Source organism: Peromyscus maniculatus, chromosome 8 (assembly GCF_049852395.1).
Source record: "Peromyscus maniculatus bairdii isolate BWxNUB_F1_BW_parent chromosome 8, HU_Pman_BW_mat_3.1, whole genome shotgun sequence".
NCBI lineage: Eukaryota > Metazoa > Chordata > Mammalia > Rodentia > Cricetidae > Peromyscus > Peromyscus maniculatus.
This window is the reverse complement of record NC_134859.1, coordinates 30,773,162-30,796,673: the sequence shown is the minus strand read 5'-3', so window position 1 is coordinate 30,796,673 and position 23,512 is coordinate 30,773,162. Positions and strand designations below refer to the sequence as shown.

The window sequence follows — 23,512 nt, the reverse complement described above, 5'->3', positions numbered from 1 at the left end:
AAGAAAAAAGAAAAAGACTCTCTCTTACAAATGAACTGCTTACCTGGAATCATGTGGTAATGATGAATGAGATACTAAGGGGAATGAGAAATGCTATTCTATCATGTACCCAAAAAAGGAACTGGAAAATTTGTAATACACATACACACAAATAAATAAATAATAAATAAATAAAAAGAAAGTAACCCCCCAAAAAAACAAACAAAAAATTCTACCATTAACTTAACTACCACTAATCTATATAAAATCAATTGATTGTGGTTGCCAAAGGCCTCCAGCTTTGTATTCAAGTTTTCTCACTATTGTGTGACCTGGAAGAACTGATTTCACTATAATTGTACCAGCTAGGCTCTCACCAAAGGAAGTGAATGCTATGCCTTTTCATTCTTACAATGATTGTCCCATGTTCAATGACCTGAAGCAGTCTAGCATTGGAGTTCATTTCCTGATATTTCAGTATTTTCTGTAAACCCTCAAATAGAAACTCCAATTCCGAGAGGAAAATAGATGCAATACTGACTTTTTGAACTACTCAGAACATGGGCCCACCCAGGCTCCATTTCTCTTTTTCAGCTCGTGGCTCCTGCTCTCTGAGGTTGGCATCTAATACCACATGACTCAAATCAGTTTCCTCATATCTTTACTTCCTTTGCTTCTAAATCAAAACATTTCCCCAGTTCCATGGGGTTTTGTGTAACTTACCCATCAGTAATTACATTTCTCAAATCAGTTCTCTGGGGAAAAGATTATTCATTTGTATCTTACAGATAAAAAAAAAGTGAGGTTCAGAGTTAAGGTCAAGCCTTGCCAAAATTCCCAACAGTCACCCTTGACTGTTCTACTTTGTCGTATCCTGCACTTAGTGGCTCAGAATATGAATCCATTCATCCACTCTTTCAATCCCTCGTTCCAGGTATGTATAATGGAGAAACCATTGCACCCTTTACAAGTTTATTTTGGAGTTTATATGTAAACAAGACACAGTGTTGAGCACAGAGCCATGGTGTAGTTCCCTTTTCATTTTTCTAGAAAGTAAGTCTGGGGGAAGGTGGAACAGATGGCCTTGGGAGGAAGTCTGGAAATAGAGGCTTGGCTGTACGTATCATGCTTTAGGGTAGATGTTTAAATTAAATCTTTTAGTTGCATTTGTTTCCCATGATTACACACACACAGAGAGAGAGAGAGAGAGAGAGAGAGAGAGAGAGAGAGAGAGAGAGAGAGAGAGAGAGAGAGAGAGAGAGACTCTAGGAAAACTGAATTCACCAAGATCCAGCCTGCTGGCAGAGGCTAAAAGTACTTACTAGTTTTTAAATATACCATTTCAGGGTGGGTAAAAGCACTACATACCTAGACTGAAACTGCTCAAATAGTAGCTTAAAAAGCTTTTCTAGCCGGGCGGTGGTGGCGCACGCCTTTAATCCCAGCACTCGGGAGGCAGAGCCAGGCGGATCTCTGTGAGTTCGAGGCCAGCCTGGGCTACCAAGTGAGTCCCATGAAAGGCGCAAAGCTACACAGAGAAACCCTGTCTCGAAAAACCCAAAAAAAAAAAAAAGCTTTTCTAGAAACTGGTCCCGTGATTTGACCTCTTCCTAACCATGGGTTTCAACAATGGTCTGTCTTTCACAGCCAAAACCTCTCAATTAATAGCTAAAGCCTTAAACATAGATTAAAAACATCATTGTGCATATAGACCTCAGAATTCTGGCCAGGTAAAAAGAATAAACAGGACACACATGTACTGTACACACACACACACACACACACACACACACACACACACACACACAAAACACAACTCTAACAAAACTCTCATTAGAGTCCTACAAAAGATGGATAGGCCTCTTCACTTGGCTTGGCTTGCATCAAACTTCTGCATTCCACGTTGGGAGGGATTTACCCACTATGAGACTTTGTTTGAAAGACCTCTCCCCCTGCTTCCCATGCTCTAAGACCAGTAGTAGGCAGAACTGTCTCACCATCCCTTTCTCAAGTAACTCCAGGCACTCTAGTACTCTCTACAGGCTATTCATTAGACTATCCCAGAGACTCATCTTACCTCTAAGTCCACCACCAGTTTCCCCTTGTTCCAGTCTAGTGATTCTGTCTGGGTCAAGCAGGTAGCAAAGGGGGCACTAAAACCAACTTGAAAAGGACTCTACATGGTGATTCCCTCCACTCCTATGGCTGTAAGTTTGTCCTTTAGGACCAACAACATCTCTTTAACACAGGGTGAGTATATGATTAGACTCATTCACTGAGACCAGTGGGGACTGTAACAGGGATCCAGACTTTAGCAGGCCCTGAGACTTTAGCACAACTGACGCCATGATGGAAGTGCCATTCAGACTGTAAAACTCAGCATACAGACAACAGCACCTGCCAAAACTAAAACAAAGGCCTAATCCATCAAAGTCCATACAGTTCTGGGAAAGTCTCAAACTGTACTAACCTTGCTTTTTAGGTCTGTAGTTCTACTTCTGGCTAACTGTTCTTGTTAACAGAAGCACGTCAACCCAGATTGTGGGAGCCCATAAAGTGACTCTGTTTCCATCTGTAGTCCATTCTGACTTATAAGTCATTAGAATTCAAGCTTGCTTGCTCCAGTCTCCCTGAGAAGCTGTGAGAATGCTCTGAGTAAGCCCACGGGAAAGAACATATTATCTACTAATGCATAAATCTAGGTAGGCTGCTGCAGCTGCTAGCCAGAGGCACATGATGAGATAACAAGACTGCCTGCTCTGAGACTCAAGGACAGGCCAGTAATGTGGTTAAGATAGAGTCTAATTAGCTGTACTGTGCTTTGCTGTGTTTCTGCCTTTCAAATTGTGTATAAGCTGGCTGTGAAATGAAGTCAAGGCTGCTTGATATTGACTGAGAGCAATCCCCTCTGATTTTCTTTCTCCATCTATTCTGTCCTTGTAATTTTCTCAGCCTCAGGCCCTACTCAGCTACCCTACTTGACTCTTTGGCTGGCTCCGACACCAGTGCATTGTTTTTGTACTTAAAAACTCATCCTGAAAAAGGCTCTGTTCTACTCTGGGATCCCAAGTACTAATCATAGTCACAGACCAGCTAATAAAGACTTTCTATTGGCTTAAGCCTATGTCTTAGCAGTGTTCTCTGGTGAACACCCCACAACACTGTCTTTCACAACTACCCAACTCTGGAAGCCTGCATAGGCCAGTTAGTACACTGGAAAGGGGCTCAGGGCATATAGAAGCTCAGCTTTGGAAGCTGGCAGCCTCTCCTTCTATACTTCTGCAAGCAGAGACTCTAGCTTCATTTGCTTAGACTGTTCCACTATTACCATGGGCTGCAAATAAACGTTTATCAGGATAGTGTGAGATGAATGGCAGACCAGTGAGTATAATTAGTCAGCTTTCACTTCTGCCTCTGCACCAGGACATGGGCTCTATCTATACTCTATTCTTCTTTCTGCCTTTCTGTGTCCTTCATCTGCAGATTTTGTCCAGGTATTTAAAATCCCTTTATGCAGGAACCATCTCAAAATCAGCATGCTCTCTAGCCTGGGATCTGAACTCCAGTGAAGGCCTTTGCTGAAGCTGTAGAGATGGTCTAGCAGAAATTTCATTCTTGCTCTTTGTGCTTGTTTGTTTTTGGAATCAGGGTCTTCTAATAAAGACCAGGCTGACTTGAAACTGATAAGATTAACCTGCTTCTGCTTCCTGAGTGCTATTTTAAATATTTTCTTAAGTCTCTTTTAAGTCAGTGAATAGATACTATCTGGCAGAAGATTGTAGAACCAAGGAGACTCAGTTTTCAAACAAAATACTTGAAGGTGTAACCAAGAGATAAGGATGGAATTCCAGGAGAGACCCATATTTATACATGGGCATCTCTGGAAGTCTATCAGCAGCACAAAATTTGAAGAACAGACTGTAATTGTGGGGGCGAGGGAGGTTGCAAAACAGCTTGACCACACAGCTCCCATGACGGGCTTAGAGACCCAGACACAGCTTCTGTGACAGGCTTACCAGCAGGCAACACCCACATCCAGGAAAAGTCATAAGCTAGCAGGAATGGGTCAGCATCTAGGGGGAAGTATCAGACATCCTAATATGTACCAACGCCTAGATAAGATTAAGTAAGAACTCCAGATGTCCCTGAGCCTAGAACACACCCAGTTCCCTTTAACAGATCCCCTAGCCAAGCACGATAGCCAATCAGGGTCCTGAACCCTAGAAATCCCCTCACCCCAACTTCTGCTATGATAAAAACCTTACCCCCGCCTGGGGTTGGGGCTCTCTGCTCTCACCACTTTTTTGGACAGAGAGTCCATGCTCTCAGCTTTGAAATAAAAGCTCTTGGCTTTTATATGGAATTCAGTCTCCGTGGTGGTCTACTGGGGGTCCCCACCATCTAGGCATAACAGTAACAGGAAGCTGTGGCTCTCCTACCTAACTGGTAAGTACAGTCTTCTGCAGATTCATGCCACAGAGAAGCAATCAGGACAGTGCTCCTTGGAGTTTCTGGACCATATGGAATTACATATAGGATGATGTGGCATTGTACTTGGGACATTAGGACAATGGGGGGGACAAGTCTCTAGACATTAGGGAAACTTAGCATCCAAGAGAGTTCTTCAGATTAGTAGAAGGTAAAGCATCATTTAAACGGAATAATGGACTTTCATAGATGAGCTATTACAGCCTTCTATTTTAAAAACATAATTTATTTTCATTTTATGTGCATTGGTGTTTGCCTACATGAATGAGGGTGCCATATCCCATGCAACTGGTGTTACAGGCAGTTGTGACCTGCTGTGTGGGTGCTGGAAATTGAACCCAGTGCTCTTAACAGCTGAGCCATCTCTCCAGCCCCTATTAAAACCCTTATTAAGCAAAGTGAATATGATAAATAAGAAGAAACCTGTAGAAAACAATCTGGTGTTCTTGGTGTCTGTAAGTGATGTGTAATATTATACATAACATGGGAATGGGACAGGGGAAGTTAGGGCATGGATATATTTGCAAACTTGTTCCTTGAATTTTGTGGTTTACAAAGTAAAAATATTTGTAAGAAATAATTTGTTTGGTGGAAAAGGAGAGGCTCATAAGAGCTGCTGGAAGTTGAGGTTCTGTGTTAGGTTTGAGAGCTTGGCCTGGCCAAAAGTAGAAAAGTTTTGCTTTAGTTGGAGAGGGAAAGGAGATGGCCACTGTGGATTGTTGGGCAGTTTTTAGAGTTTGGTGTTTGGCCGTCTTTTGTTTTTTGGGTTTTTTTTTTCTTTTTAAATTTTTAATGATTTATTTATTTTTATTTTAATGTGCATTGGTATTTTGTCGGCATGTTATATCTGTGTGAGAATGTCAAGTCTCCTGGAACTGGAGTTATACAGAGTTGTGAGCTGCCATGTGAGTGCTGGGAATTGAACCCAAGACCTCTGGAAGAGCTGCCAGTGCTCCTAACCACTAAGCCTTCTCTTTGGCTCCTGGATTTAATCTTTCAATGACTGGGAGGTCACTGAGTTCTGTAAGTGTTGAGGGAGATATTTAGAGAAAAGTTCGAGGGGATTTTAAAAATGTGTTTATTGATGTTGAAAACTGGTGCACCCCTTCCCCAGAATGCAGCCTCTTGTGTTTGGAGAACTCCATCCTCTCAGGCTGTCTGGCTGTCTGACCTGGTATTTCCCCTCACTTTCCAGATAGTGTGGAGTAGTTGTGGAGCAGGCTGGCCCGGAACTTCTAGAGATGTGCCTGACTCTGTCTCCTAAGTGCTGGGATTAAAGGAGTGGGCCACCACCACCTGAGGAGATAGGGCCTTCTGTAATCCAGGCTTTCTTCAGAACTGAAACATTGCTGAGGAAGATCTTGAACTTCCGACCTTCCCTTTCACAGCTGCTATGATTACTAACCAGTTCATCTGATGAGGAAGATCAGACTAGGGCTTCCTGCTCCCTAGACAAGCTGTCTACCAGCTGGACTGTTCCTTCAGCTTCTAAACTGTTCATTCTATCATAAAAAAAAAACCTAATCCCAGCATGTTGGCAAATCCCAGCCCCTGGGAGACAGAGGGAGGAGGAGGGGACCAAAATCAACAGTGCTTCAGTGTGAGCTGGAGGCCAGTGTGGGCTACTGGAGAGTTTGTACAAAAATCACAAAACTCACCAGACGGTGGTGGTGCACACCTTTAATTCCAGCACTCTGGAGGCAGAGGCAGACAGATCTCTGTGAGTTCCAGGCCAGCCTGGTCTACAGAGCAAGTTCCAGGATAGCTAAGATACTTGAGATAAGCCTTATCTGAAACAAACTTCAAGGCACCTGTTTTCTTTATTAGTTTAGCATCCAGGAGATGCTAATAGATTGTTACATTAAAGTCTGGGGGTTTTTTGGTTGTTTTGTTTTTGTCTTGTTTTGCTTTGCTTTGTTTTGTTTTGTTTTCAGAATCCAGACCCTTTTGAGTTCGTGTGAATACCTCTGGACTGTCACTGTTTCTTAATGCCTGGGTATATTTGATAGCCCTTGGCCTCCGGTTCTATGGTGGTCCTGTGACAACTACCTGAGTAGTTAATTAGAAGGTTGAATATGTTATTAGAGACACAGGGGGAAACTGATAAAGCAGAATATGGTTAATAAAGAGAGGAGAGGGAGCCAGGAAGGAAAAACTTGTGGGGTGAAACCTTATTGTTCTGGAATTGGTAACAAGGCAGTTGATACTGGTGTCCTTTGGAATTTAAAAAAGCAGGGCCCTGTCTGTGTCCCTGTGTATGAGGAGGAATTTTCCTGGGGTGAGGGTAAAAGGCTCTCATTCTCTTGCTTGATGAAGCGTTATATGACATGTGCAAATTGCCAGTCTTTGCTTGATCTCAGGGACACCTGAGATTGTAGCCTTTGGATCATGTTTGCTTTTTAATTTTCTTTTATTTTTTTCTCTCTGCTGTAGCCGTTGGAAACAAGGCTTCCAAGCCTATTAGTCCCACCTCTCCTCTGGGATGTCTTCTGGAAACTCTCAAGCTTAATGCCTTACTTAGAGACTGCTAAGCTTGTCTGTCTGTGCACTAAAAAAATGACCTAAATATCCCTTAGATAACAATAAAAAATGGTCACCTAATGGCTCACTGGACCTCAGTATTTTAGGGAAATTATCTAACTTCTGCCAGTGAACAGGCAAACGGAAAGAGTTACCTTACGTCCAAGTCACGACACCAATGTTATTGATTAAGCAGCTCTGTTGACTGTGTGAGACAGACGACTAGGCACAACAAAACCCACTATAAGAGTTTATTAAGGAAAGGAATAGAAAGGGTGTGCATAGACCTATGGAATGACCATGCAGGAAGAGAGAGAAGGAATAGGTGGAACTCGCTTTTATAGGTTTCCCCCTTGCGCCCAACATGTGCATATGGGCTTGCGTAGCTATGCTACACATGGGCATAGATTACACAGTCACACTGCCCATGGATTACATAAGGCCATAGGATTACTAAGCATCTTGCCTTGCTACTGGATAGTGCATGCATGGTCATGTAGCTGGGGGAATGGCTAGGAATTCTAACTGTGCGTTTGTGTATATGTGCATTCATGTTTCCCTGTGTTCATGTTATGTGTGTGTGTATTATCAAACTCTGGCCATATAAAACTATGAGTGCTTGTCAAAGATGGCAATAAAATAGTTGATTATGATCCAAATTTGAGTGAACATGGCTTTGGGATATCAATTCACCCTGAGTGACACTCCACAATGAAAAAGTTTATATGAGCTCCTTTCTCTCTTACAGATATATCTATTTATTTGTTTATTGTTTTGTGATGGGGTCTCATTATGTACCTCTGCTTTGCCTGGGACTCACAGAGATCTATGAGCCTTTGCCTCCTGGTTGTGGAGTGAGGGTGGGTGCCACCTTACCTAGCTCTGTGTCTTTGTTATGACATTTTTCTGTATGCCAGAGATGGAAGCCAGAGTCTCTGCCACTGACCTCTATCTCAAGTCTCCCACACTCATTTTCCCACTTTTTATTTTGAAACAGGGTCTTACTAAGTTACTCAGGGAAACTAGATAGGCCTTAAGCTCATGATCCTCTGGCTTCAGCCTCCTAGAAACTGGGGTTACAGGCCTGTACTTCGAGGCCAAGTGTGGACTTTGAGAGGCCCAGAAGTGAAAGCCAAGAGTCAGCGTTTATACAAAGTACAGAGCGAAGACTGGGTGTGTTGAGTCATGCCTGTAATCTCAGCATTCTGAGGGGGAAAGTCTCTATAAGCTGAGACCAACCTGAGACAGAACAAGTTCCGGGTCAGCCTGGGAACAGGAAGAAATTACAAAAATAACAACTAAATAAATCATAAAACCAACAAATCACACTGGTAGGTCACAAGGTCAGGACTACAGCAAGGCACAGAGATTTCTGGATAGAAGATGCTGCATTTAGTGCCTTCCCAGCCTCAGAGTGGGTGGAGTCAGCTGAAGCCAACCCAGCCTGCATTTCAAGTTTTATCTAAAACTAGATTGCTAGAAGCTCAGCTTAGTAGCTAATGGCTATTCAAAGATCTAGGATGCTTGAGATAACTTTGGCTCTTACCATCAGTATTATATCCCTCCCCCATCAGGATGCTCTTCTACTCAGTCAAGGTCACAGTCTTAGGGATCTTGAGCTCATGTCCAGCTGCTTAGACATCTGCTGTGTGGAGAGTAGAGAGATTCAGCCCACAGACCCTTAGTTCTGGGTTTCCTACTATTGCCTTGTTTTATTTTGCCTTACATCCATTTTCACTGATGTCTCCAACATGGGAAGGTCACCGGCCCTGCAGGTGCAAGGTCCTCTGGACCAACCTCACCTTGACCTTTGCAGCGCTGACTTGGGATCATTGCTGGTCGCTTTACCATTGTTTAATCTTGACTTTCAGGCCCTCTGTGTGCTTATGCTCTTGCTCCTTAAGCTGATTCTGCCTGTGTGTGGACATGTCTTCTCTGTCGCCCTTTTGAAGGAAGGTCATTCCTGTTGGGGGGGTGGAAGGTGGCAAAACAGCTTGACCACACAATTGCCATGACAGGCTTAGAATCCTAGACACAGCTTCTGTGACAGGCTTACTGGCAGGTAACACCCAGATCCAGGAAAAGCCATAAGCTAACACAACCCAGGGATCCACTCAGGGATGGGCCAGCATAAGAGGAAGTACCAGACATCTCAAAACCTTCCAACCCTTAGATATGATTAGATATTATCACCAGATTTCCAACCCTTACATAAGATCACCTGATGTCCCTGAGCCTAGCACACACCTATTTCCCTTTGATAGACACCTTTAGACAAATGTCAGCCAGTCACAGTCCTGAACCTTAGAAATCCTCTCACCCCCAACTTCTGCTATGATTAAAACCACTACCCAGCATGGGCTTGGGGCTCTCTGCTCTCACCACTGTACTGGGCAGAGAGTCCAAGCTCTAAGCTTGAAATAAAGGCTCTTGGCTTTTACGATCCTATATGTAAAAGCAAAGAGCCTTCATTCCAGGCTATCTGGGCATAACAATCCGCAGGAGACCCCAGGACCTTGCCTCAGAATGAAAAGAACCTGAATATCCTGAGTAAAGGCATTCCCAATAAGCATAGGCTTTCCATAGTATACCTACCTAATTCAGGCTTCTGCCTATCAAACACCATTACTAAACCAGTTACTCCAAAGTGTATGTTTATCCCAGACCTTCTTCCTCTATGTGGCCCCAAATATCTCACATTGAACATGACCAAAACCCAGAATATCCCCCCCAAACCCTGTGGTGGGAGCAGCTCCTCCCTTCTCTGCTGACATGCCCTCCCGTCATGCCCTGATCAGGCCTGAAGAACTCATCCTCTTTAGACTCCTAGCCTACAGGACGTCCAGTTTGCTCTGCCTTCTGGGCACACTGACATGAGTGTCTTGGTTTCATTGATCATGTTGCCTTCTGTTGTCTCTTCCACACTGAATTCTTGCCATGGACCCTAAGGTGTCGTTGTTTGTTTGCCTAGCAGTCAGAGCAGTCCCCAGAGGGCACCATGTCCTGGCATCCCTAAACCAGAGCAATGACTGTATCCTTGTGATTAGGAGAGACCTTGAGAAGTGTCTCCTGAGTCCCATACCCAGCCAGCCTCTTGATCCTGTACATTGGTATCCCTCCCTGTACCCTCCTCTGCCATGAGCATTCTCCTGCATCTGGACCTTTGCCCTCCCTCTTTCTTCTGTGACATATCTCTCTCTCTCTGGTTGGCTCATCTTCTTCAGGTTTGCTCAGTTCCCACCTTCTCTGGGAAAGCATTAGAAAGTCCATGTAGCCTGGCAAACCAAGTTAGAATTGCACCCAGCCCTCCATCCTACACAAAAGCTCCGGCAGGTTTCCCCTTTGTTCATTTGTTCATCCAAGAGAAAGATGGTTAAGACTGCTGTCTGTCTGCAGCCTTCCTCCTGAATGTTAACAAAGAAAATTTCCATCATCCTTGACAATACTAAGGGATCAAGGTGCTTGGCTGACCTGATGCCCCAGTTTGATCCTGGAACCCTAATAATGGTAGAAGGGGAAAAACAACCTCTGATAGTTGTTTTCTCCTTCACATGAGCGCCATGGCCTGCACACGTTCACAGACAGTAGTAGAGAGTTTATGACAAGAGTAAGAAATAAATAGTAAGAAATTCCACTGGGTTATGTCCTCTGTGAACATTACTGCACAGTGGCTGGTCTTGTGGGAGCCGATGGGCTAATGTTGTGAAAGCTACCCCGAAAGATTTGTGCTATTTAATGGCTCAGCTCCTCAGCTCCCATCTTCATCCTTTCCTCACTTCTGATACCTTCTGCCCTTCGCCTGTCTCCCTTAAGCTCTTAGCCTCTCCTGTTACTTGCTTTCGTTTTGCTTCTTTATATTTTTCCTCTTTTATAGCCCAGGCTAGCTCAGAATTGCCAGTCCTCCTGCCTCAGCCTCTCCAATATGGGATTATAGAACTATACCACATGTTGCTTTTTCCTTTATTGATAGGGTCTTACTAGATAAACTTTTCTAGCTTGAAACTTACTATGCAGACCAGGCTGCCCTTAAACTCAAGGCAACCATCCTGCCTCAGTCTTTTGAGTGCTGGGATCACAGATAGGAGCCATCATTCCTGACTCTCAAATGTCAGTTTATAAGAGATTGCCTCCTATCCTCTTACCCTGCTAACCCTGAGTGAGGGAGTCATCTCTCTACATCCTTAAATTTATATTTGTTCATCTCTCCTATCTACACTCAATTTGCCTCAAAGGAGAATATAACCTACAGTTGAGACCATCCAGTAGTGCAGTCATGTGCAATATCTTAAAATCTGGGCATAACACACAGTCTCCCTGCAGGATCTTCACAGTGTGGATTCTACGGGGAACTACAGCTCAAACTTTAGTAGTTGAGATGGACTCAAATGTTTTTGTCAAGCAGGTAGAGACAGAAAAATAAAAGGATTTCAATTACCAGCAAGGTGCTTACTCCATGGTATACCTCACATAGTTACTCAGTTGAATTCCAGAATGTGGAGAAGGTTTCCTTTGGGAACCTGAAAAGCTGTTAACTACAACTGTCTGTTCCCTTCATGTTATGAGCAAGTAGGCCATAGGACACCCTGTGAGATGGCTCAGTGACAGAGAGCATGTGTCAGGAAGGGAGCCAACAGTGTGAGACAGTGAATGCCCATGTACATGTACATGAAACTTCCTCAATAGCACTCTAAAGGGACAGAATGGTTGGTACCATGTTCTACCAACCACTTGTCAAAATGTAAAATAGTTGTGTCTTGTGTTGGTTTTGCATGTTCTGAAGTTGTCTTATAATAAAGAAATAAGATTTTCAGAATGTCCATGAAAGTCATTGCTTCACTAGAGCTGGCAGCATTAGATTTCTGATCTCTTCTCAGTACAGGGGCTGTTGGTGTGAATAGCGCAGGGCCCAGGCCTGAAGATGCTGAGCCATGGATGCTTCATGACAGCCATTGCTATCTTTAAGACTGGTAACAGGGCACACTTTCCTCTCTGAGAGGAAGTCGTGGAATCTTCTGACCAGAAGTGGAGTTAATGAAGTACTAGGAAGGTTTACACATGGTTTACCAATTAAAGAACAAATGTTGAAATCCAGATATTGGATCTGAAGATGCTGGGGACCAGCCTCAGCAGTTTCGAGGGTCTTGAAGGGCAGGGATGTCTGGCAAGTGCAAGAAAAGACTCAGACACACAAGTTGGTACAAGATGATGAGTCTTGTCAGATCTGGAGATGTGCATTTTTTCTGCCTTCTCTCGATCTGACTCAAACCCAGTATTTATTGTAATAATACAAGGAAATAGGGGTGAGACAATTCAACAGGTGAATTTTCCTGGGTTCTTCACAATAGTTTCACAACTTCTTTTTGTAAATCAGCAAATTGTACCCTGTGCCCCTTGATTGCACATAGAAGTTCCCAGAAAGAAAGCCAAATCACAGCAGCTTATTCTTTTGCAGTTTAATAATTATCAGAACATCTGAGGTTATCACCTCAGAGGCCATCTACCTGTGGTTTCTCAGAAAGCACAGAAATACAAGCAATGGTTAAAGGTATCAGACTGGGAGTTTCCTCTCAGCTTAAGTCCTTCTTCATCACTCTGTAATTCATCAAGTTGTCTTCTGACTAGTTCTGGACAACTCTTGTCTTCTATCCTATCTATATGTCATTCCATCTACAGTTTTCTGCCACCAGCCTTCTGGGTTTTTCCCATGACCTGCAAAACAGCTTTAACTCCTGCCATTGTCAAAACCTCAATATCATTTTTAATTTCATGGAAACCAATGCAGGAGAGAGAAAGAAAATCAAAAAGAGCAAATAGAGTAGGAGGATCACAAGAACCAGTAACAGTTGGATGGGTGAGAACACGACATTGGTGGTGCCCGTACTATTACCCATTCACCATGTCCAAGCGAAGGGCTGAGGATTAAAACAGAGACAAGACAGTGGGTCATTCATCTCAGTAGAATGCCCTTTATTGAAGGAAGGAAGAGGCCTTAAATACAGGTTTACAGCACAGTGGGAGAATCTCAGAGGGCAGAAGTTTGCTACAAATGTTTTACATTCTTGCATCCTAGCTTTTTACACCAATATGCAGGATACACAAACAAGGAACCTCCAGTAAGCTGTTTAGGAGGAAGGAAACTGGCAGGGAATTGGCATAGGGAGGACATCTGAACAAAGTCAGCAAGCAAGGCAATAGCTACCCAAGGAACGGGGGTCAGGGCCCAACAGATTCCCCCCTTACTAAAAAGAAAATGAGCTTCTGTCTTAGGTTACATGGGACATCAGCACATCACCTTACCTGTAATCGAGACACCTGCCCAGGCCATGCAGGCTCTCTGTCTTAGGTCTGTGGGTGCCTCCCAGATATTACCCGTCATTGAATACTCTATCATACAGGCTCATCCATGTGTGAGCTGTAGGGTTAACTTCTGCCAAAGATCTCAAAGTCGTGCTGGGCTTGCAGTCTCTGCATTCAACACAGAAAAGACCAACAGAAGTCCTAAGCTACCCATAGCTAGTAGGCTAAGGGCAACTGAAGCATTCCCTTCCTTAACGAGCCTTATTGCAAATTGGAGTCCTTTTAAGATGGTATCCCAAAAGTAAGTGGAACTTGAGTTTTATTAATTGTATAACTTCCAAAGCCAACTGAAATGTATATTACTGCTGAATTAAATTTATCATACCCAATAGAATGAAGGAGTAATTAATTGTGGTAGCTACTTTTACTGCCAGAGTCTCCACTGTACTAGCTGTAGTAACCAATTGTGAAATAGCAATCCCAGAAACAGTAGCATCAGTGCCCACTACCACTGTAGTAGCAACAACAGCCACAGTGAAGTCAGATTCTCTTCTCGAATGTGTAAGCACCATCTGTGTCTTACTGCCATGGTCCACTGGCATGGACACAACTCCAGGAACACGAATCACCAAGGCCCATTTTTCTTGATCCCAGCATGACTTAAACTGGCAGCTCTGTAAAGAACAATTAAGAGCCACAAAGAGAAACAGAGATAGCACACAAGGAGCAGAACTAATGGTCTCATAATGGCTACATTTCAGGCTCACAAATTTTAAGGTATATTCAAATAGGGCTAAATGAATTACAGGAGGTCATAAATGTTGCACAGAGCCATTCCTGAAAAGGTAGGTACTACACCAGCTTGAAGAGGATTGTGAAAATGAAAAGGCTTAGCTGGCATGGTACTGTTAAATGGAGGTCAGTGACCATATTACCTAATGTTAGGGTTACCTTCTAATCTCCAAGGTGCCTGGATGATACGTTCTCAAACATACTTGAAAAAGCAGTTACCATATATTACCTTCTAAAGAATCCAGCACAATGGCTACAGTTCCTAGGCTTATGTTAATGCTTGCCAAGGCTGGCTGTATTGGGCTCTCAATCCCCACTGGCATCAGAAGGGGAGAATTTTTCATGAAGGCCCAATAGGTCTCTGCCATGTTGGGATTTGGCAGCAGCCACAAGGTGCACACAGCACTCGGGAACCCAAAAAGGAACATCATTGTCCTGCGGAAAGACACAAACAGACCCCCAGGCCCATACCAGCACTGGATTGGGTCCTCTCCAAGTGCCAGTAGAAGGATCCTTCCATCACACCAGAGGATGATTTGCAACAGGAGCTCTTCAGTGCTTATCTGCAGTGGATATTCCAGCAGAATCCACCGATAAAAATTTTAAATATATAAAACAAGAGAAAGAATAGAATGTGGAGAGGAAAGATGAGCCCCTAGCTCCCTGCTTTTTTACTTTAGCAAAATGTGTTTTTAAGGTACGATGGTAACCATTCTACTATAGCCTGTCCTTGAGGATAATAGGGAACACCAGTCTTATTAACAATAGAAAAATCTTGGCAGAATTTTGAAAACCCTGTGCTGCTGTAGGCATGACCATTATCAGTCTTTATGCATTTTGGCACTCCCATATAAGTAAAAGCATGAAGACAATGATTCTTTACATCCTTAACCTTTTCACCTGAATGAACAGAGGCTAAAATTAGAGAGGAATATGTATCAATAGACACATGGACATATTGTAATTTTCCAAAGGAAGGCACGTGTGTGACGTCCATTTGCCACACATGATTAGATAAAAGTCCTCAGGGATTAACTCCCAAACGAGGAACAGGCAAAAATTCAACACAAATAGGACAGGATTTAACTATCTAGATGGCTTGTTCCTCGGTTATGCCCATATGATGACGGGGAGATCCAGCATTAAGATGATAGTGTTGATGCAATTGAGTAGCCTTTTCAAAGGCAGAACAAATTAATGTGACAGCCATACGAGTAACGACATTAGCCCTCTGATTACCTTCGCTTAGAGGTCCAGGTAATTGAGTATGAGCTCTAAGATGGCCCACATAAAGGTTATCTGAGTGGGACCAAATAAGTCCTTGCACTTGCAATAAATATTCATGAATGGGAGAGATGGATGGTATGTAGGCTGTTGTCTCCAAAGGCACAATGGCATGTGCCACATATTGGCTATCAGTATAAATGTTTACAAGTTCATCAGAAAATATCTGTAAAGCAAACAACAGTGCCCATACCTCCACCGTCTGGGTGGAAGTGCCCTGGACTTTCATTCTCTTTACTATGTTACCAGAAACTACCACAGCAAAACCACGTGAAGTACCATCAGTAAATATCACATGGGCCTGAGGAAAAGGAGTCATCTGTACTGTCTTGGGAAATATAACAGGATGCAATTTAAAAAATTGACACACATCTTTAGAGGGGTAGTGAGTATCAAACTGACCCTGCCTGGAGCATGTCAATATGGTCTAATCATTATCATTTGCTTGCAACCATGCTTTTTGAGATTGGGTGTATGGAATTACCACAATATCTGGCTCCTTACCAAAAGTTTGAACACTAATCTTGATTCCCTTAAATATAATCTGAGCAACAGCCTGAGAATAAGGAGTAATGGTTTTCACTGGAGAAGCTGGGGAATGTACCCATAGAATAGAACCTGTTTGCCAAAATACTCCAGTAGGTGAATGAGAAAAACAAAATATCAAATACAATAAGGGAGATGAAAGATCTATATAATGTATGTGAGCCTGTTCCAGGGCCTCTTGTACACGTTGTAGGGCTGCCCTTCAGCTGTTAATTTATGGGGAGATAAAAGATCAGGGTCGCCCTTTAAAATTTCATGCAAAGAACTAAGTTGACCTGTTGGAATCTGTAAATTGAGCCAAAGCCATTGAATATCTCCCAGAAAGCCTTGGAAATCATTAAGCTGCATTGCTGATCTGTATACAGGGTAACCTTTTATGGATGTATGCTTGTGTGTAACAATTCATGACCTAAATACTAATAGGGAAAAGATATCTTTTCTGGGACTATTTGTAAATTAGCCAGGCTAAGAACCTCTTGTAATTTAGAAAAGGCATCAAAAACAATTTTTTTTTGCCTTCAGCAGCCAATAAAATATCATCCGTATAATGAATTATATTAACATCTGAAAAAGCTTTTCAAACTGGAGCTATGGCCAAAGACACATAAATTTGACATATAGTAGGGCTATTGGCCATTCCTTGGGGCAAAACAGCCAACTGATGTCTCTGATAAGGTTCTTTGAGATTTTCTGATAAAACACTAAAAGCAAAGCAAGGACTGTTCTCAGGATGTAAAGGAATGGTGAAGAAACAATCCCTCAAGTCAATGACAATTAAATGCCAAAGTTTAGGAATTGCCACAGGGGCAGGCTGTGTTACTCCCATGAGAAACATGGTTTTATTTACAGCTCTTAGATCTTGTAATAGCCTCCATGTGGTCTCAGTCATTGTGTGTAGAAGTATGAGAGATGCTTCATATTCTCTCTCAGTCTGTCTTGCTAGTGTTTTTTTGGTTGAGATTCAGGGACTAACCACAGTGGCTCTGAGCAGACACTGCTCTGAGTCCATCAAGATGCAAGCACATCTTTGCCATTAGAAGGCTGGTCTCTGCTTAGAGTTCTACCAGAGAACATACTCTTGCCTCTGCCTTTAGTTTTCTCCGTTTGCTGCCTTATCTGTCTCATGACCAGAATTGAGATTGCTGGCTGAATGTGAGGAAGAATTTGGAAGACAGTCTGAAGACAGAGGAAGATGGAGGACAGACATCCATAGCAGAGAGGCCTGTGTGATTCATAGTTAGAATAGATCCATGCCCTGATACAGTGTGCTGAATGCCACAGCTAACCAGTGTCTTCTTCTTGTCCTTCAGGTCAACACCATGATGTATCCTCAAGTCTTCATTTCAGGCCTCATACTACTTCTCCCAGGTGGGTGAGTAGGTGAGCTAGTGGATGCTAAGGAGGCTAAAGCTGGCAGAAGAGATGACAATGTTTGAGCCTTTTTGAGTATGGCTTATGCTGTGAGCAGAGAACCAGGATAAATTGTAGCTCCAAAGAACTTTCTTAACCTGTATGAATTTCAAAACTTATGGCTAAATAAACATGATTACCTCTTTGGCAACAGTTACCTCTGTAGCTCACAGACGATTGAGCCTATATGATAATGAATATTCAGAGACAGGTAATACCTGGGGGGAGCACTCACTAACCTAAGACAGAGCATCAGTGTGGCCTGGGCAGGCGTCATCATGACAGGTAAGGTGACCTGCTGATGTTCCATGCAACCTAAGTCAGAAGCTCATTTTTTAGTAAAAGGGGGACCTGTAGGGTCCTGGCCCCCGTTTTGGGTAACTGTTGCCTTGCTTGCTGACCTTGACCTTGATGTCCTCCCTATGCTAATTTCCTGCTGGGTTCCACCCTCCTGAATACTTAAGGGAAGTTCCTTGTCTGTGTATTCTGCATAATGGGCATTAACAGGTTAGATGAAAGATTGTAAAACATTGGTAGTGAACTTCTGCCCTCCGGGGTTCTCCCATTATGCTATAGGCCTGTATTTAAGACCTCCTCCCTCCTTCAAAAAAAGCATTCAGCATTAAAAAAAATAGTCACACAGCCAGACCCCTAACAAAAATAAAAATAAAAAAATAAACATGATCACCAAGAACAGTTCAGGTGAGAACACATGCATTCATGTGATGGACTAGTTAAGGATGCTTGCATGTGCATATATGTTATGGACAAGTAAGGGTAAGTGCATATGCATGCATGTTATAGTCAAAGGTTAATAAAAAATTACAAACAGAGCTTTCCATGCGTGATGACTACTCAGAGTCAGCCTTCATTACATTTCTTTGTGTATTTTTGCTTTTTAAAACCATTTTCACATATTTAACTTAAAAACATTCTAATGCAAACTGTTCTATGAAAGGGGGGATAGAAGGACTAATATAATTGTTTTTCAGACAGGGTGTAAGTTAGTCCAGGCTGGCCTCCAACCCTATAGCTAGCTGAGGATCACTTAAACTTTCAATCCTCTTACCTTTACCTCCAAAGAGCTGAGATCACTGGTGAGAAATAAAATATATTCCTGTGTATTAATTAAAGTAGTATGTATTTTATTTGTGATCATAAAATGTATTTTGTTGTAGAATATTATTTTAAGACATGTTACATTTGTTTATGCTGTGGAACATTTGTTTAATGATGTGAACATGTGTTGTTTTCTTTTATGTTTCATTTGTTTAACTCTGTGAGGCTGTACTACTTTGCCTGTCTAAATCACCTCATTGTCAGGAGAAAGGATAGGAAGGCTGGCAGGCAGAGAGAATAAATAGAAGAAGGAAAAGAGAGAAAAAGCAAGGAGCAAGAGAACAAGGAGAAAAGGACACTAGAGGCAAGCTACCCGGCCACCAGTCACAGAGCGAGCCATAGAATAAGAGTGAAAGTAAGATTTACAGAAGTAGGGAAAAAGAAAGCCCAGAGACAAACGTAGACAGGAAAATTTAAATGAAGGAGAGCTGGCTAGAAATAAGCCAAACTAAGGCTGGTCATTCATAAATAATAATGAGACTCTGTGCGATTTATTTGGGAGTTGGATGGGGGACCTCCAAAGAGCAAAAGAACTAAAAGAGTAAGAAAAGAACCAAAATAGTATTTGGCAAAATCAAGTAATGAGTGTCCCAGTAAGAAATACACTCAATTATAGAACAAGGAATGTGCTTTCTAGATCATGGCTCAACCTCACAGCCTAGGCCTGCATATAGGTGGTTAGCAAATCTCACAGTTCATTATTTTGTGCTTTTGTTTGTTTCCTGTGCTGGGATACAGCACAGGGGCTAGCATGGGCTAGCCAAGCACTGTATCATTGAGCTGCATCCTTAGCCCTCAGAGTTCCTTTAAAGGCCACTGTGGAAGATATTGGTATTAGAAATTGAATTCCATCGCTTCTCGGCCTTTTGGCTAAGATCAAGTGTAGAAATTGAATTCCATCATCCCCAAAAGAATTATATTTAATCAATGATGCATTTTTAAATTGCATCAATATGTTTTTGGTTGCATAATTTCTGACTATGTAGTCTTACTTTGCTAGTTGGTAGGTCTTTCTCAAGTTCTGGAATGTCACCAACTTTTAAAAAAAGACCTCTGCTTAGTTTATGAGTGAGTGTGAGTGTGAGTGTGTGTGTGTGTGTGTGTGTGTGTGTGTGTGTGTGAATGTGTGTATCTATGTGTGTGTATGTGTCTGTGTGTGTTTAAAGGGTCAATCATAAAATTCAAAATAAGCCTCAGCCTCTCCTTTCTGAAGACTGGCTTTGAAGTTACTAAGGTTCTGCCTTGAAGCCAACAATGCTTTTCCAAAGCCCTGGCTCTGCTCTTTGATTAGGAGAGGTGGGAAGAGTTAGTGATTTTGTTGTTATAGCAATGTGGGGGGGGGGGGAGGGATGGTTTCAGATAAGGTCTCCAAATCCAAGGCCTGTCTTCAACTCAATAGTTAGCTGAAGTTGGCCTTGAATTCCTCATCTTCCTCCTCCCAAGTTCCAGGATACAAGTGAGTTCTGGGTTTATAATCATTACCCACAGCCTGGATTTTGAAATAAAAAGTTTAAATTAAAAAAAAAAACATTTGAGCTGGTCTCAGTGGCACATGTCTACTATCTCAGAACTCAGGAATCAGAGGTGGGAGATCTTGACTTTGAGACAGACGAGGTATAAAAAAAGACTCCGTCTCCAAAGAAAGTCACTCTCTGAAGAATATAAAAGAGAAGAAAAGTCTTGTGAATATCATAACAGACAAGTTGTTTTGTTCACAAATGTACCCATTAAGTAATCACACTGAGGAAGAATATGCTAAGAGGAAACTGTTTACAGTCTTCAAATTTAGATAGTAAAACTGGACATTTAATCATGGGATTGGAGAGGTAGGGCCAGCCAAGCTCTGGGAGTTTGAAGTCTGTTTTATGCAGCAAGTTCCAGGCCAGCCAAGGCTGCAAAGTGAGATCCTGGCTCAGAAAACCAAATGATAACAACAAACATTAAGTTGTCATTCCCTCCAACCCCCCGCCAACAACAACAACAACACACACACACACACACACACACACACACACACACACACACATTCACACCAATACACCAATGATAAAGAAGGCTAGTGTTGTACCTGTTTCTCAAAACCCCCAGAGACCACAAGGAGCCAGTTTCCGATGCAAGCACATAAGGGTCCTTTTATTCAGGTTCAACCTTGGCCACCACCAAGCAGAGGGAATGAAATGTTGTGGCAGCCCAGGTGTAGAGAGTTTTTATAAGAAAAACCATAAGCCAGGAATTGCCAGTTTGGGATTGGGTAGAAGGGATGTGACTCAAGGTGAAATTCTGAAACTATTGATCTAGACTTTGGGCATGAAACTACATTTGAAACCACTGCATTAGGCTTTTGGTGGGTAACCAGGAATCTGCTGAATAGGACTATCTGGACTACTCAGCAGGATAATCTAGTTATCTTCAGAGGCACATTCATGGTCATTCATGGAACTGCGAACAGCAGATGATCTGAAATTGTGGCCCTTTCCCTAAGGTAGAGCCTGTAAAGTCAGGTCTAGGCCCTCACACTAGGGCTGTAGTTCAGTGGACAGCACTTGCCTCAGTTTCATAATACCCTAAATTAAATTCGAGTTGAACACCCCATACAATATTTTTTCTGAAGAGAAATAGAAACAAAATTTTAGGAAAATATTGGGTACTAATTCTCCATTTCTTCCCGCTCTCTTCTTTTTTCCATCACAGGTGCTCTGGGATCTGACACAGTAGTGGAAGGTGTGGTGGGTCACCCTGTCACACTGCCATGTACTTACTCTACAAATGGGGGAGTCACTACAACATGCTGGGGCCTTGGTGAATGTCGATCTGCTTATTGTACTAGAACACTTATCTGGACCGATGGACACCGTGTCTCCTATAAGAGGAGCAGCAGATACCAGCTAAAGGGGCATATTTCAAAAGGAAACGTGTCCTTGACAATAGAGAATGCTATTCAGAGTGACAGTGGTCCATATTGTTGTATAGTGGAGATTCCTGGATCTTTCCATTATGTGACCTATTCCTTGGAAATTAAACCAGGTAAGCTTTCTTTATTTCCTTTGTTTATTTCTTCAAGTGACCCTAGTACTCTGTGTACTAATATTTTCTGTTTTCCTCTAAGAAGGAAACCAAAGGTTGCTATAAATACATTTGTGTATAGGTGGAGAGTTCTGCTCCCTGTCTGCCCTGCGTTGAGCCTTTGAAATAGGTCTCATATCTAGTCACACAATTTGTTGCCTGCACACTGGAAATGTCCATATAGAGGCAGGTTCCCTCCAACACCTGTTCTCTGTCACTCAGCAGTGTAGTAACAGATGAGCAGCAGCGGGTAGTCCATAAATGACACTGACACACAATTTCCTCCAATCATCTTTATTAGAATGAGGAGGCCCCAAGGCCAAGATCAGACCTCCAGCTCGTAGGAAGAGCATTAGACAGAAACAATACCATCTATGAGTTTCACCCCTTGATGGGGTGTGAAGAGGCTTCCAGAGAAGGAGGGGCTTCTATTTACAATCCAGAGAGGAGTTTCTTTAAGAGCAGAAATGTGACAGAGAGAAGGAGGGAGGTCAAGAGCAAGAGCAAGAGCGAGAGAGAGAAAGAGACAGAGAGAGAGAGACAGAGAGAGAGACAGAGAGAGAGAGAAGAGAGAGAGAGAGAGAGAGAGAGAGAGGAGAGAAAGAGAGAGAGAAAGAGAGAGAGAGAGGCCAATACTGGAATGAGGGGCTCAGGCTGTTCCCCAGACCAAGGAGAAAGTCTGACTTGTTACATCTTTTAGTGGTGTTTAGTGGTGGAGATGTTAGCTGCTAGGTCTCAGGATGAAGGCAAACTAAGGTGCTTGCTAACATATCAAAGCAGACACTAGCTGCCATTCTCTCAGCAAGGCCAGTACCTGGCACACCCCACCGCCTCCATAAATTCTCCAGCTTAGGGACTGGGCTGGGCTGCCCCTGCCTCAGCTGCTCTTCCCTATGTAACCTAGTCATTTTGGCTAGACAGGCCCCTTTGGGTTCTTGACCCACAGACGCTCAGACCCAACCAAGTAAACACAGAGACTTACATTGCTTACAAGCTGGATGGTTGTGGCAGGTTTCTTGCTAACTGTTCTTATATCTTAAATTAACCCATTTCCATAAATCTATACCTTGCCACATGACTCGTGGCTTACCGGAATCTTCACATGCAGCTTGTCATGGTGGCAGCTAGCAGTGTCTCTGACTTAGCCTTTCACTTCCTAGAATTCTTCTCCTCCTTGTCCCGCCTATACTTCCTCCTGCCGGACTCCTGGCCAATCAGTTTTTTATTTACTAACCAATCAGAGCAACACATTTGCCATACAGAACATCCCATAGCACTTCCCCTTTTCTATTTTTTTTCTTTTTTTTTTCAAAAAGGAAGGTTTTAACCTTAACAAAGTAAAATTACATATAATTTGGGAATTTGGGCATAGCTTCTCTTACTACTTCCTGCTGGAGGAGGGCGCTGTATCTTTTGGGGACACAAAGAAAATTTTAGGATTATGGAATAGTCATGAGGCTGTATTGTCTGAGTCAGTTGCCTTGAATCTGATCTGGACATTAGATTATCTGGGCCATGGTGTCATCAGAGACCTTTCAGGGGGTCTTGGCTGGTCAAACCTTATGTACCTTAATCTGGAACAAATCCATAGCCTCTTGCTTTCTGTGGAAAAAAAAGCAGAGTCTCCTTTCAAAGTAACACATCTTTATATCCAAATTTTAAAGTCAAGGAATCTTTAAAATAAACATATTGGTTTAACTCAACATCTTTTATGGACAAATATTTTTCTGCAGTTAAACATCCCAAAGACAACACAATCACGATTCTCTGTGTAATATTCATCTTTACAAGGCTTATTTATATATTAATCTTACTGTCTCTTTAAAGACTTATTTTTTAAAACTATGTATTTGTTTATATAACTGTATATATTACCTTTTTTGTCTCTTTCAAGCCTATGTATATTTTACACACATTGTAAACTATTACATCTGAATCTGCCTTATTGTGAATCTATTGCTTTAAACTGCAGCATTTGTAAGACTGAAACAGTGCTTTGGCTGCTGGCTCTGCC

The 23,512-nt window shown here is 42.5% G+C and overlaps 1 protein-coding gene and 2 pseudogenes across 7 annotated transcripts in view; 2 read left to right on the top strand and 1 right to left on the bottom strand.

The window, feature by feature from the left end:
• The window catches only part of LOC102912248 (fatty acid-binding protein, heart pseudogene), an 87,551-nt pseudogene that overhangs the window by 12,064 nt on the left and 51,975 nt on the right, over nt 1-23,512 (bottom strand). The gene's annotated exons all lie outside the window — the stretch shown is intronic.
• Nucleotides 1-23,512, top strand: part of LOC102924806 (uncharacterized) — a 179,241-nt gene that overhangs the window by 120,995 nt on the left and 34,734 nt on the right. The gene's annotated exons all lie outside the window — the stretch shown is intronic.
• On the top strand, nt 19,286-19,432 carry LOC121831966 (U2 spliceosomal RNA; annotated as a pseudogene).